Genomic DNA, 13,411 nt, shown 5'->3' on the forward strand with positions numbered 1-13,411 from the left:
TCTTAATACTCCCACCAGGGATCAAAACCATGCCGCCTGCAGTGAAGACACAACTACTTAACCACGGGAGCACCAGGGAAATCCCTATCCTACATGCTTTTAAATACTGTGCCCACTTTTAACCTCCCCTCCAACTTCAGCCCATAGTAAGCTGGAGTGAGATCAAAAGATTGCAAATTAATATTAACTAAAAAAGATGTTAATTATATAATGAGATAATTCTGCCTAAAATATACAATATTAATTTGTTTTAAAAAATAAAATGAATAAATTATTTTAAAAATAAAATGAATTAAAATTAACAGTAGACTCAATGGTTACTTTTATGGGAATTGATCACCAGAAGGAGGTACACAGGAAGCTTTTGGAGTTATTGGTAATGTTTTGTTTCTTGATCTGGGTGCTAGTTACACAGAGGTATCAATCTGAAAATTCTCTGAGCTCTATACCTATGATCTGTGCACATTTCTATATACTTCAATTTCAAAAGTCAAATAGATTTTTGAAGGTTTAAACCTATATTTAGGGTTTTGCAACATGTATGCTAGCTTACCCAAATAGGAGGTGGATTCCAGCAGAGCAGTTGTATTCTCAAAGTACTGAAAGCAAATGTTCTGACCTCTGCTTCTAGATTTTTAAAAGTTGACTATCTAATTGAGAAGCTAAAGGCAAATGAGAAAGAAAAAGATATACCAAACTGAATGCAGAGTTCCAGAGAATAGCAAGAAGAGATAAGAAGACCTTCTTAAATGAACAAGACAAAGAAATAAGAGGAAAACAGTAGAACAGGAAAGACTAGAGATCTCTTCAAGAAAACTGGAGATGTCAAGGGAACATTTCACGCAAGGATGGACATGAATGTTAAAGACCTAACAGAAGCAGAAGAGATTAAGAAGAGATGGCAGGAATACACAGAAGAACTGTACAAGAAAGGTCTTAATGATCCAGAAAACCACAATGATGTGGTCACTCACCAAGAACCAGACATCCTGGAGTGTGAAGTCAAGTGGGCTGTAGGAAGCATCACTACGAACAAAGCTAGTGGAGGTGATGGAACTCCAGGTGAGCTATTTAAAATCCTAAAAGATGATGCTGTGAAAGTGCTGCACTCACTATGCCAGCAAATTTGGAAAATTCAGCAGTAGCCACAGGACTGGAAAAGGTGTTTTCATTCATATTAGGTATTGTAAGTAATCTAGAGATAATTTAATGTATACAGGAGAATGTGTATAGATTATATGCAAATATTATGCCATTTTATATAAAGGACTTGAGCATCCAAGGATTCTGTTAGCCATGGGGTGGAGGGGCTTGGTGGGAGTCCTGAAAGCACTTGTCCTCCATCCCCGCCCCCCACCAAAGGACAACTGTATTTAAGACACATCTGTATTTACATGTAAAACACTAAGGCTAAGGAAAGGTGAAAGAATCTGCCGGTGTACAATTATAGGGCAAGTAACAGCAATTCCAGAAGCCAAATATTCTGACACACACCCAGCCCAGGTCTTTTGCCAGTTCACCTGAAGAAAGCTCATGCCTCCACCGATGCATTAAAGATCACAATGCTGCAGGGTGACACTTCCTGGAAGAACTACCCATTATATGGAGCTCAGTAGGAAGTGGGGGTAGGCAACAGGGCTAGCTAGGTCTCCAGTCAGGCCTGGAGAACAAACAAACATTGTTGGTACAAAGAAAGGGGCAGGCAAAGCTAGATTTGATTCAGGGCCAGTAACAGCTGAAAACAATTGATGACTGCATGGAGAAGGCCAATGACCCACTGTCCCAGCAGTGTGGCAAAAAGACACTACTGGACCTTATAACATTACGAACAGTGCCCTGAGAACAAGAAAAGACAGTTGTTGGGAAGTGGGGATCTTTCACATGACCTGAATTGCAGAGGGAGTGGGAGTAGGGATCTAAGTGGATTTCGGTGTTTTCTCTCTCTGGCCATCTGCTAAAGATTTTTTGAGACTGATAAAGCACATCACTTCAATTCACTGCTATCCATTTCCTTTTTTCTCAAAACACTTGCTCAATCAGATAAAAGGAAAAAGAAATCCTTTTCTGATGGGCAGTTATAATTTCTTTCTATTATACATGAAGCCTAAAAGCCCCAGGAGAACACAAATAATCTCGAAGTTTAAATGTGAACAGAAAAACCTTCTATCCATCAGCATTTTAAAAAGTATCACAGGACCAATGCTTGAAATCCCCAAAAGAAGCTTATTAAAAATTCATTTAGGGACACACCAACAGAAAACTATGCTTCTGTCTCTCACTACATCCCAAGGTAACAAACTAAAATTAATAATTTGAAATTAATCTAAAACATCAGGAATACAGCCTAGAAAGACACTCAATTTTAAGAGATTAGAGAGCAAATAATCTCCCCAGTCCCACAAGAGGCTTCATGAAAGTGACAGGCCCTAAAAAGAGCAAGCATAGTGATACATCCAATTTGGTGATTTTTTCCCCCTGCTTCCTTCCTTCCCACTCTACTGTGAACCATCTGTGGTAGATTAGATTATTATTCAGCATATATTCACTGCCACCCACCCCCCAACATGCCCAAGAAAGGATGTTGAGCTTGGCTCTGTGAGTTGCTTTGGCCTCAAGGTGGGTGCAGTCTACTACCCACTCCATGCCTTTGGGCTCAACCTGACAACTTCCTTTGGTCATGGAATCTTGGCAAGTGCAGCACAAACAGTTAAACTGTGTTTGTGCAGGGGGCCCTGCCTTCCTGTACTTCTGTTGTTCCCTCAAGAACTTATTTGGGTAGTCACTGCCCCTTCAGCCTGGGGCCCAGAACAAGGGCAAAGCAGAACTGCCTGAGGTGTCACCTTTAAGAAGAGTGAGAGCTAACGCTCTAAGGCACTGAGTTTGGGGGAGGTCTACTATGTAGAGTTATTATGGTTGTCTTTAAATAATGATGGTTATGTGGGCTCAGAAGGTGCAATAAAAAATGAACAAAGACATAAACCTAAAATCCTTTATCTGAAACCCTTAGGACTAAACAGGTTTAGAATTTATATATTTTTTGGATTCTGTAAAGGTCAAAGTGAAAGTCGCACAGTCGTGTCCGACTCTTCGCGACCCCATGGACTATACAGTCCATGGAATTCTCCAGGCCATAATACTGGAGTGGGTAGCCTTTCCCTTCTCAGGGGATCTTCCCAACCCAAGGATCAAATCCAGGTCTCCCGCACTACAACATGAGGCAAATGCCATGTTTTATAATGCTCCCCCAGGGTATTAGATAGAGTCACAAAACCAAACACACTAATAAATATGTGGTGAAATACACAGGAAGTCTTAAATTACATCAAGAGGTTCAGGTTAGAGTTTGCCGTCAAATGACTTAGGAGCTTTTGACTGAGAACTGTGGATATGGGACCACGGTCCTGTATTATTACTTATATAGTTAAAGAGATTCTTTTCCTCTCAAATTTCCTTTCAGTAACTCTACATGAAAGATGTAATTAAAATGAGTCATTGTGGAAAATCTGTTGTGGAAATGGCAGAACACAACTAATCTTTAACAAAGAAAAGGACTATTCACAGTTAATTTGTAAATCATTGACTATTCTCAGCAATGCATTCTCTTGTTTGCTTTAGATCACCTTAAGGAACTGTACAAGGCATAGTCAAACATTAATACCCTTTAATCAACAAACACTTGTTGGGATTCTTCTACACAACCACACACTGTGGCAGGTACGAGGGGTGCTAGTGCATCCGATGATGCTTCTGGTCACTTAAGGCGCTTACTATCTAGAGGGGAAGACAGACAAGAATGTTTTTACATTAATAACATGTTGAAATAAAATTATTCAGCTGTACTGAGTTATATAAAATACATTATTCAAATTAATTTCACCTATTTCTACCTTTAAAAAATGTGCTCATCAGGTGAGATGGGGAGGGATGCGGGAGGGGGGATCAGGATGGTGAACATATGTAAATCCATGGCTGATTCATGTCAATGTATGGCAAAAACCACTACAATACTGTAAAGTAATTAGCCTCCAACTAATAAAAATAACTGGAAAAAAAATTTTGCTCATCAGAAAACTTAAAACTGACCTTTGTAGCTCTCACATGATGTGTCTATTGGACAGTGCTGCTCTAAAGCTTCAGTTCTTTCTCCGACAAACAGGCTTAATACTGAAAATCCCTGACAACCTTTTCCTTCCTGAAGCTTCCCTCCCTTCCTCAGTTCAGTGACACTGCACCGTGGAGGTTCTCCTCCCACCACTCATTCCCCTCAGCTGGTTCCTTATCCTCTTCCACCCTCTCATTATAAGTGTTTCTAGGCTCTGCCTGGGCCTCCTTGTCACCCTCCTTTTCTTAGGCTTCTCCTCCACTGTTCCAAAATCAACTGGTAAGGCTATTTAAGGGACACACGTTTACAGCTCCAGGCCCGTCCACGGGATATTTCAACTACTGGCACTTGAAAAGTGATACTTCCAAACTGATTTCTCCTCTTCCAGACTCTTCTTTGCTCCTAGCTTTCTTATTCCTATGACTGTTTCCCCCATTTTCCAAACAAAGCCTCCTAGTCAACTTCACATTTTATTCCTTGCTTCTCAATTGACCGTCATATCCTTTTCATACTTTTCCTCCTTTCTAAGCCTCTGTCACCACCAAATTTTCATTATATCTCACCCGGATCATGCAAAAGTCACCTCAAATCTCTCACTCATTCTAGACCTTATGTACCTAAGGCAAAGTTCTTGTCACAAAACTTATTAAGAGCAAAGCTCAAAACACCTTCCAAATCTGCCTGGCATTGATTACACAAAGGAGAGGCACTATAAATTTTTCAGAATACATCCAAAAGAAACAAGTCTACCCTGAAATCTGAGGTAAAGCAGTGGGAGAGCAGCAGCTGAGGGAACCTGGATCTGAGGGAGGGGAAGGGGACCACAAAAGCCTTGCTGACAAACTTCCTATCTTTCCTGCTGGAATGATTCTCAGAGACCAACTCCAATCCCCCAGTTCTCCCCAAATGGAAATTCACGCAGCAGTCTAGGACCAGAGGCAGCCACTAACTTAAAATTCAGCACCAGGCCATATCCACCCAGAGGAAAGTATGCCCAGAGTTGTGATAACTATTTACCCATGGAAGATGAGCCAACGAATGTAAAAACAGATGATAGATGCCGCTTCTATCATCTACTTTTCTCTGGAGAGAGGAGGGTAAGAAGTGAGGAAATCCATGCACTCAATAAATAAGCTTCTTTTTCATTGTTAAGGGCTTGTTACTAAATGGAGGTGGGAGGGGGTTTACCTTGGCAGAACTCTGTAAATGAGTTAAAGGAGAATTGAAACTGGCTTTGGCAGGTGACTGAAATCAGCCAAATGCAGTCAGCTCCCAATCTCGTTCCTGTTTTTATTCTCCTTCATAAGAGTAATTTAAAGTGCACACTGGGTACCGGCCGCTTAGGATCCAGAGAGCCGCTCTTCGTAGTACACGCTCTGATATAATGCCCTCAATTCAACTCCGAGGGTGAAAACCTTTCCATGGTGAAACGTAACTCAAGTAACAAGATGCCTTTAACCAGATGTAATCTCCACCTGCCTCAAACTTGAGAGAATACTTATGACTTTTACAACGTACTCAGCCATATAGTGATTTGCCTTCCATTCTTATCTCCCACAGTAAACCTTGAACGCTTTATTCCGCTTGTCCAAAGCAGGCAAACAACGCTTGTAAAATTATTAAGGTGACTTTCCTACCAGAGAAGCAGATACTTATTTGAAAGGAATCTGCGGGATCAAAAAGCCAAGTATCTAAAATACAGACAAAGCACTGTACATATAAGCCTCGCGACAGTCCTGATTAAGGCAAAAGCATCAGACCTCAGTGTTTTCCGCCTCGAACTGAGACAGAAGGAAATTAGCCCTGAGTGCCACTCTCTTCCCCCGGACAAGGACACACTTAGGGGACGAGGCGTGGAGTTTCACCAGTTGCTCAACACGACCCAGCGCAAGGCGCTTCCTCTTTTCTCCCGCTCCAACTCCAGGCAAGACGGTCAATCCCCGCCCAAGGCACCTGCGCCCTGAACTGTCCTCGGGAAACCAGCACTTCCGTACCAAGGCTGAGGAGGGGAACTCTCTCTTCAACCGGACTGCGCGCCGCGCCCCGCGCCGGAGAAACGGGCCGCCCCTCCTGGTTCCCCACACGGGGTTCCTCGGTCCCCGCCCGACCGCGCCCCGCGCCTCATCCTCGAGGACACCGGCTCCGCGGCCCGGACGGCGACAAAGGGCCCGGCCCTGCCCGCAGCCGCCCGTACTGGCGCCGGATGTGAGGCGCGTTCCTGTCACCCCCAACTCCCCTTCGGGCACCTACCCTTTCCTCTCCGCCACCACCACCGGCCTCTAGCAGCCGAGGTTCCCTCCCGAGCATCCACTGTTTTGTTTCCGATGTGAAATCGCGGCCTTTGGAGCTGATGGCCCAGGCCCCACCCAAAAGGCTTCACCGGTGTCGTCACTTCCGGCCCGGGCGTCGTTGGTGACCCGCCCGCCGAGGGGCGTGGCCCTGGAGGGGTCCCAGCGGCGTAGAGGCGGGTCCCAGGGGGAGGGGGCGGAGCTTCCGGTGGTGGAGATTGAGGCGAGGGAGCTGGCGCTTCAGTCGGGCTTCTGACCTGGAGGGACACCCCGCCCCTGGCTCACCAACCCCCATCCCCGTGGGCGCCAGCGCGGTAAACTAGACCCAGTGTGTGCCTCTCCCGGCCTACAAGTGATAGTACATTAAATCTAACGTTTCTTTCATTTCTCTACAGGACCTATCTGTACAGCGTTTCTCAATGCACATCAGCGGCACCGCAATCAAAAGGAAAAGCTAACAAATTGTAAATCCCTGTGCCCTCCACCCCCTCCCTAATGAATCAAGACTTTTGGTGGGGGAGAACCTTAGAAACTGCATTTTAAACAAACATCGTCTGGGATTCTTGGGTTCCAAGTTTAAGAACCTATCTTCCTAAATAGTAAGCTTTCAAAGCATGACTGTCTCATTTTTGTAATACCCAAATGTTACAGAGTAACTGGTGCACAGTGAGTTGCCCTATGATCCTTTGATTTTTTGCATCTGCCAGCTTTCCATTCAGATGGCTGTAAAAACAGTACCAGTAACTAACTCCTTAAGTAGCAGACCACACACATACTCATCTGAAAGCTTGTGTGTTAGTCGCTCAGTGGTGTCCGACTCTGCGATCCTATGGACTGTTGGCCATGAGACGACTCTGTCCGTAGCATTGTCCAGGCAAGAATACTGGAGTGGGTTGCCTGTGCCCTCCTCCAGGGAGTCTTCCCAACCGAGGGATTGAACCCGCATGTCCTACTTCTCCTGCACTGGCAAGTAGGTTCTTTACCACGGGCAACACCTGGGAAGCCCCTTAACAATGAATCAGTTCAGTTCAGTTCAGTTGCTCAGTCGTGTGGGACACTTTGCGACCCCATGAACCACAGCATGCCAGCCCTCCCTGTCCATCACCAACTCCCGGAGGTTACCCAAACTCATGTCCATTGAGTCGGTGATGCCATCCAACCATCTCATCCTCTGTCGTTTTACTATCATGGAGAAATGTTCAAATGCACAGGTAGTTAATCAGAAAACTGAAAATGAAATCAGTAACAGCACCTGGCCAAATGAGACTTTTTATTTCTCTTAAATTTTCCCAAGATAACCCTTCATATTCCTAGAGCATCAATCCCCAACCCCTTTCTCCTCCCTGCCCCAATACATGGATTTAAGTGGGTTTTACACACAACTTTATATTTAAGAACAAAGTAGCATTTGTTTTTCCATTAACAGGGAATGTTGGTGAAATAAAAAAGTTGACACCCCCCAAGTAAAATTTTTAAAGTTCTCTTCTCCCACTTCCCTCCTCAAACTTCACAAGGGTAGGAATTTTTGCCTGTTTGTCCACATATATTACAAGTGCTGAGAACAATGCCTAGCACATAAAACAGTTCTATACATTTGTTAAACAAGCATAGGCTAAAAACCCATCCATCTGTGAACTAGTTGAGTCTCTTTGAACGCAACCTGGGATGTAAGTAGAAAGTCTTCAAATGCTGACAAACTATCTTAGGAACAAACAAAAACTTTGTGCAAAGATATTCATGGAGTATTATTAATAGCAAAAATCGGAATGTTAAATGTCTTACAATAAAGTATTCTTCACCCACCACAGAATGCGATTAAAATTGTTTGTAAACATTATGTGTAACAGAAAAATGCTTATCCTGTTAAATTAATAAACATCTTTAATAGACATTTCTGCATATGGCAAAACACATTCCTGCAAAAAGGAAATAAGAGTGATTTAAAAAGCAACCACTGGCAGAATAACTGGACTACAGACAAATTTTCCTCCAGTATTCTGTCATTTCTTCACCTTTTAAGGTATACAGAAACCCAGGAAGCACTGAGGAAGAACCAGTAAAGACAGAGACTGGAGGAACAAGGCTAAAGTGACATCCCAGGGGAAGACTGAAGGCAAAAGAAGAGGGTGGCAGAGGATGAGTTAAGCTAGATAGCAGCACTGACTCAATGGACATTAATCTGAGCAAACTCCAGGAGATAGTGAAGGGCAGGGAAGCCTGGCGCTCCAGTCTATAGGGTCACAAAGAGTCGGACACGATTTAGCAACTGAGCAAGAGACCCAATAGAGAGCAAACGCCCAGAGTGCCAAGATGTAAACTATGGTGTAGCCTCTTAGAAGGGTGGGATCTCATTTGGGATTATCGTCAGTCACCAGTAGAAAGTAAATATAAAAACATTGAGTGAGACTTTAAGAAAATGTTGGGATTCCCTGGTGGCTCAGATGGTAAAGCATCTGCCCGCAATGCGGGAGACCCGGGTTCGATCCCTCGGTCGGGAAGATCCCCTGGAGAAGGAAATGGCAACCCACTCCAGTACTCTTGCCTGGAAAATTCCATGGATGGAGGAGCCTGGTGGGCTATGGTCCATGGGGTTACAAAGAGTTGGGCATGACTGAGTGACTTCACTTTTTCACTTTAAGAAATGTGAAGCACACATAAAACTGTAAGCTAGTTTATGGAATCTCAAGTGTAGTGAAAAGGGAAGGGAAGACCTAAGGTTAATTTCCTGTGTTGTTCAAAACTTATTCCAGACAGAAGGAAGAAAGAAGATAATGAAAATACCTGAGCAAGGCTCAAGAAATTGAAAACTGAAAAAAATAAATAAATAAAAAGAAATTGCAAACTGTAGTTAGAAACCAGAGACAAGTGGAGTGGGGGAGGTCTTCTGAATAGAAAGCAAAGGTTCAAGATGCCTATCATAAAATGGAGAGCTGGAATTGGAGATTATACCTAAATGAAAGTTAAGATTTTGTTAACGTGAGATTATTGGCTAAGTAAGGGGGGAGATCAAATAACTTTCACTCATTCATACCTACCTAAGATAGCACTGGAAGTTTTTCGTATTTCTTTTTTCCTGTGCCACACAGCATGTGGGATTTTAGTTCTACAACCAGGGACTGAATCTGTGCCCCTTGCAGTGGAAGCAACAGTGTTAGCCACTAGACTGCCAGGGAAGTTCCAGCACTGGAAATTTAAGAACAATAAAAACCGCAGTGTTTGTGGTTAAGAAGTGAAGTTCAGTAAAAGAATGAGAAAAATAAAATAGAAGGTCCAGACTACCTGACAGTTGTGCTTTTGTATTTTCCCCAGAAACGTCTGGAACTTGGGAGAATAGAGAAACAAATGACAAAAAAAAGAAAAGGAAAAAAGTGGCAAAAATCAGTAATAAGCAGTGAAAGACGAAGCAGATGGGAAATTCAGGATGCCAGATCTGTTAAAACTACTTGGGGAGAGGGGCTGTTCAAAACTAGAAAGGCTAGAGCAGTCACTAGTCCATAAAGTCAGGACCAAGGCCACTTCTTTACACTATAGATTCCAAGGCAAAGCAATCCAATTTATTAACACTTCCCACATAAAGATAGTTTGTCTTTATTTATACATTACTGCCCTGTTTGCTATGGAAGTAAAATAGGATCTGGCTCCTTAAATTTAAACAGCTCAAAACGAAGGGCTGGCTTTATCTTACTCATCTTGTTATCTTTTAGTCTTAAATTCTGTATGACTGTCAATATTTTATTAACTCTAATTTCCTTCTTAACAAAGAACCTGGACCCCCTTTATAAAGAAGACAACTTTGCCTCAAGAATATACTCAAAATGAAACGTTCACATCTAGTTTTTTCACCCATGGTAACAATCAGTTTTTAATTGACAAGGAAAAAAAATCAAACTCCATGGTTTCTAGATTCTAAATGAAGTGTTTACTAGTTTTTCCTTTTGTGACAAGAAAAAAACAGGAAAAACCATTTAGAACTATTTTTAAATTCACAATACTTTTGCTTCAAAGATTTCCTAAAAATGCTTTCTATAAGGGAACTTTTATTAACAAGCACTTTCTTCTGCCTTTAGGTGGCTATTAGCAAAACCATACCTATCCAAAATAAATTTCTGCAATCAGAATACTATTCTTTAATCTGCAATGTCCATTCAATATTGGTAGCCATTAGCTAAATATGGCTGTTGAGGACCTTTAAATATGAATATTGCAAATAAAAAACTGGATTTTAAAATTCAATTTAGTCACACCTGACTTCTGAACACTTGAAATATGGCCAGTGTAATTGAAAACTATTTTAAATTTTAATTAATTAAACTTGACAGTGCAGACCTATATCATGAATTATAATCCAATATCCAGGCCCTTTAGATATCCAAAAAGAACATTATAGCACTGTTGCAGTGGGTAGCTAAGACTGTGGGATCTGGGGAATTTCCTGATCGCCCAATGGTTAGGATTCTACACTTTCACTGCTGAGGGTCCAGATTCAGTCCCTGTTCAGGAACCTAAAATCCCATGTGCCATGCAGCACAACCAAAAAGAAAGACTCTGATTTGTAAGGTCTACATATTACCACCTCTGCTGAGAAGCTTCCTCCTATCCCTTACCTCCCAACCTTGAAGTCAGCGCAAGTTTGACAGTTCATATAGTGTACACTGTATATCTATTAGTGATCTTCTCATTTTTTTCTCCACCACTAGACTGTCAGCTACTACAGGGATTTTGCCTTATTTATGTCTATCACTCCATCTAGCTTAAAACATGAATGGCACATATTAAGTGTGCTTCAATGGCAAATATGTCATACACAAAATGACAAAAGGGCTACCTGACTTAATAATCCAGCTACTACTCTGTGCAAGAGAATCTAGAAGTCCTTTATTCAAATAACACACGATGTGGCAGAGTAGGTAGACTTGTGGAGTGTCATTTAAACAACGTGGCTTGAAAAGAATTTTTATTCATTTTTATATACAGAAATTATTTTCTTCCTGGATATTTTAGATTGCCATTCCTAATTTAGTCTTCATGAGTCAATAAAAACAAAAGGCAAAGGACCTTTAAAGATTAAAATTATGCATTCAAATGCAAATAAATATTTCAATAATTTAATACAATCACAATTCAAAAAATCTACCAGTTTATCAAAATACTATACACCAAGTTCACCTTGGTTTCTAGTGTGAATGTAATAGTTCCTGGGTTTAAAAATATGTGTGAAAAAAAAAAACCTGTGTGTACATTTCCTAGTTTTCTTCCTGAAACTTAGACTATTTCTTAGCCTATTTGGAATTCCTTCTAATACCTTTTTATAGATAGTGGCATTCACAAATCAATTTCATCTTTTGCTAAGCAAAACAATTTCTCAATTTCATATTAATAGAAGGCTGAAATATGACTTGGAAAAATGTACAACCATTTTGACACAAAACCTTTCAGCAGTTTTTGGGTAGAAAGTGGAAACATTCATAGAACTTATATCAAAGAGCTGGGTAATAAGCCTCATATATACATTGTATACCTGCTTGCATTTATCTAAATTTAAATTTTCTTCATATTAGAGAAAAAATGATAATAGTGTTTAGTCCAGTTTGACTCTTGAGTTCATTGTTTTCTCAATTTGTCTACCATATCTACTATTCATGCCTGATTAGTACCTGAAACTGCACTCTCCACAAAATAACCATCAGCCTCTACTATCACATATCGGGAAGTGCTCTGATAAGATCAGAATGAGTAACAACATAATGTTCTCTAAAGAGAGTATGTTCTGGGGCTGGCTGGGAATAAAGTCTAGAATATTGGAGCTGTTCTTGGGCATCCTTTTGGAAGATTAGTTTTATGTTTTATGTACCTATCATTTGCCTCAAAAACTGGTTTTAATATACTAAAAAAGCAAAAAAAAAAAAAAAATTAAGCTGCATTTATGCAGTCTGATAGGATAAAATACCAGTACTGACACTTTGAACTGCCAATCAAAGTAGTCCTTATATCACTTAGCACTGGTAACATGTGGGAGCTGGTCAGAAAGGCAAAGTCTCAGGGCCACCCTAGCCCCTACTAAGTCTGCATTTTAACAAGATCCCCCAGGTGATTCAGGTGCATGTTAAAGTTTGGGAAAAAACACTTTCTTCCTGCAGACAGATGTACACATTTAAAATTATTTTATTTACAGGGTCAAATGAAGAAAAAGCATATTTGTTTCCTAGCTGCCACATCAGAATGGCTGTCAAGACGTTCATGGAATTTTGTAACAACTTGAATGGGCAATATATGGATTAACTAAGGGTTCCAAGTTGAAATTAATCTATGGACAAATGGTAAAGACAACCTACAAAGTTCAAGGGATTTAGTAAAAATTTTCTTAAGTGTAATATTCCTGACACTAGAATATGCCAGCTTATTCTTATGCTTATAGATATCCAGTTCTTTACATACAAACCTGAAAAATTCTTAAGACCCTGAAGTTCAAGCTTGGTGGCAAAACCTGACTTGAACTGACATTTAATGATTAATGTAGCAGTCTTTAACTCAATGATCAGTCAGATCAGATCATTTGCTGCAGAAATGTTAATATATAAATCTGGGATTCTGACACCAATCTCACTGGAGGTATTATGCAGTATATAGTATGTGCCCCTAAGGGCTTCACATGAGGACCCTTTTAAGGTAAATATGATTGAAAGAGCAGAAGAGACCAAAGCAAGGAAAATTAAATCTACCTGAATAAACTTCCATGCTAATGCTGGCTAAATAAAACCAACCTAATATAATGTCTCAGAAGCAATAATATGTGAGGGAGGATAGAGAGGCATAATAAATTGCTCGAACGAGGAGTTACATTCGGGGATCAATCTGAGAAAAGACTGGCAAATTAATTTGTAAATGGCAAGGGACATGTTTCTAAACCTTTCCCTTTAGAAACAAGTTAAAATATTATTAACACTGAAAGGGGATATATCTCCATAGATGTCTAGACTAATTCAAAATAAGGGAAATGGCCTCTTCTCACCTTCAGGTACTA

The 13,411-nt window shown here is 40.9% G+C and overlaps 1 protein-coding gene across 3 annotated transcripts in view; it reads right to left on the bottom strand.

Annotated features, from left to right (window-relative positions):
* The window catches only part of PSEN1 (presenilin 1), a 71,836-nt gene extending 65,340 nt beyond the window's left edge, over window positions 1-6,496 (bottom strand). For 2 of the 3 annotated variants that reach the window (XM_043919378.1, XM_043919376.1), the window contains exon 1: window positions 6,353-6,496. The gene's annotated coding sequence lies outside the window, so the exon portion shown is untranslated. Of the gene's footprint in view, window positions 1-6,096; window positions 6,237-6,352 lie in introns of those variants that run through there. The other variant, XM_043919377.1, reaches the window with a different exon arrangement.
* Window positions 6,497-13,411: the final 6,915 nt, after the last annotated feature.

The sequence above is a fragment of the Cervus elaphus genome, chromosome 12 (assembly GCF_910594005.1).
Source record: "Cervus elaphus chromosome 12, mCerEla1.1, whole genome shotgun sequence".
NCBI lineage: Eukaryota > Metazoa > Chordata > Mammalia > Artiodactyla > Cervidae > Cervus > Cervus elaphus.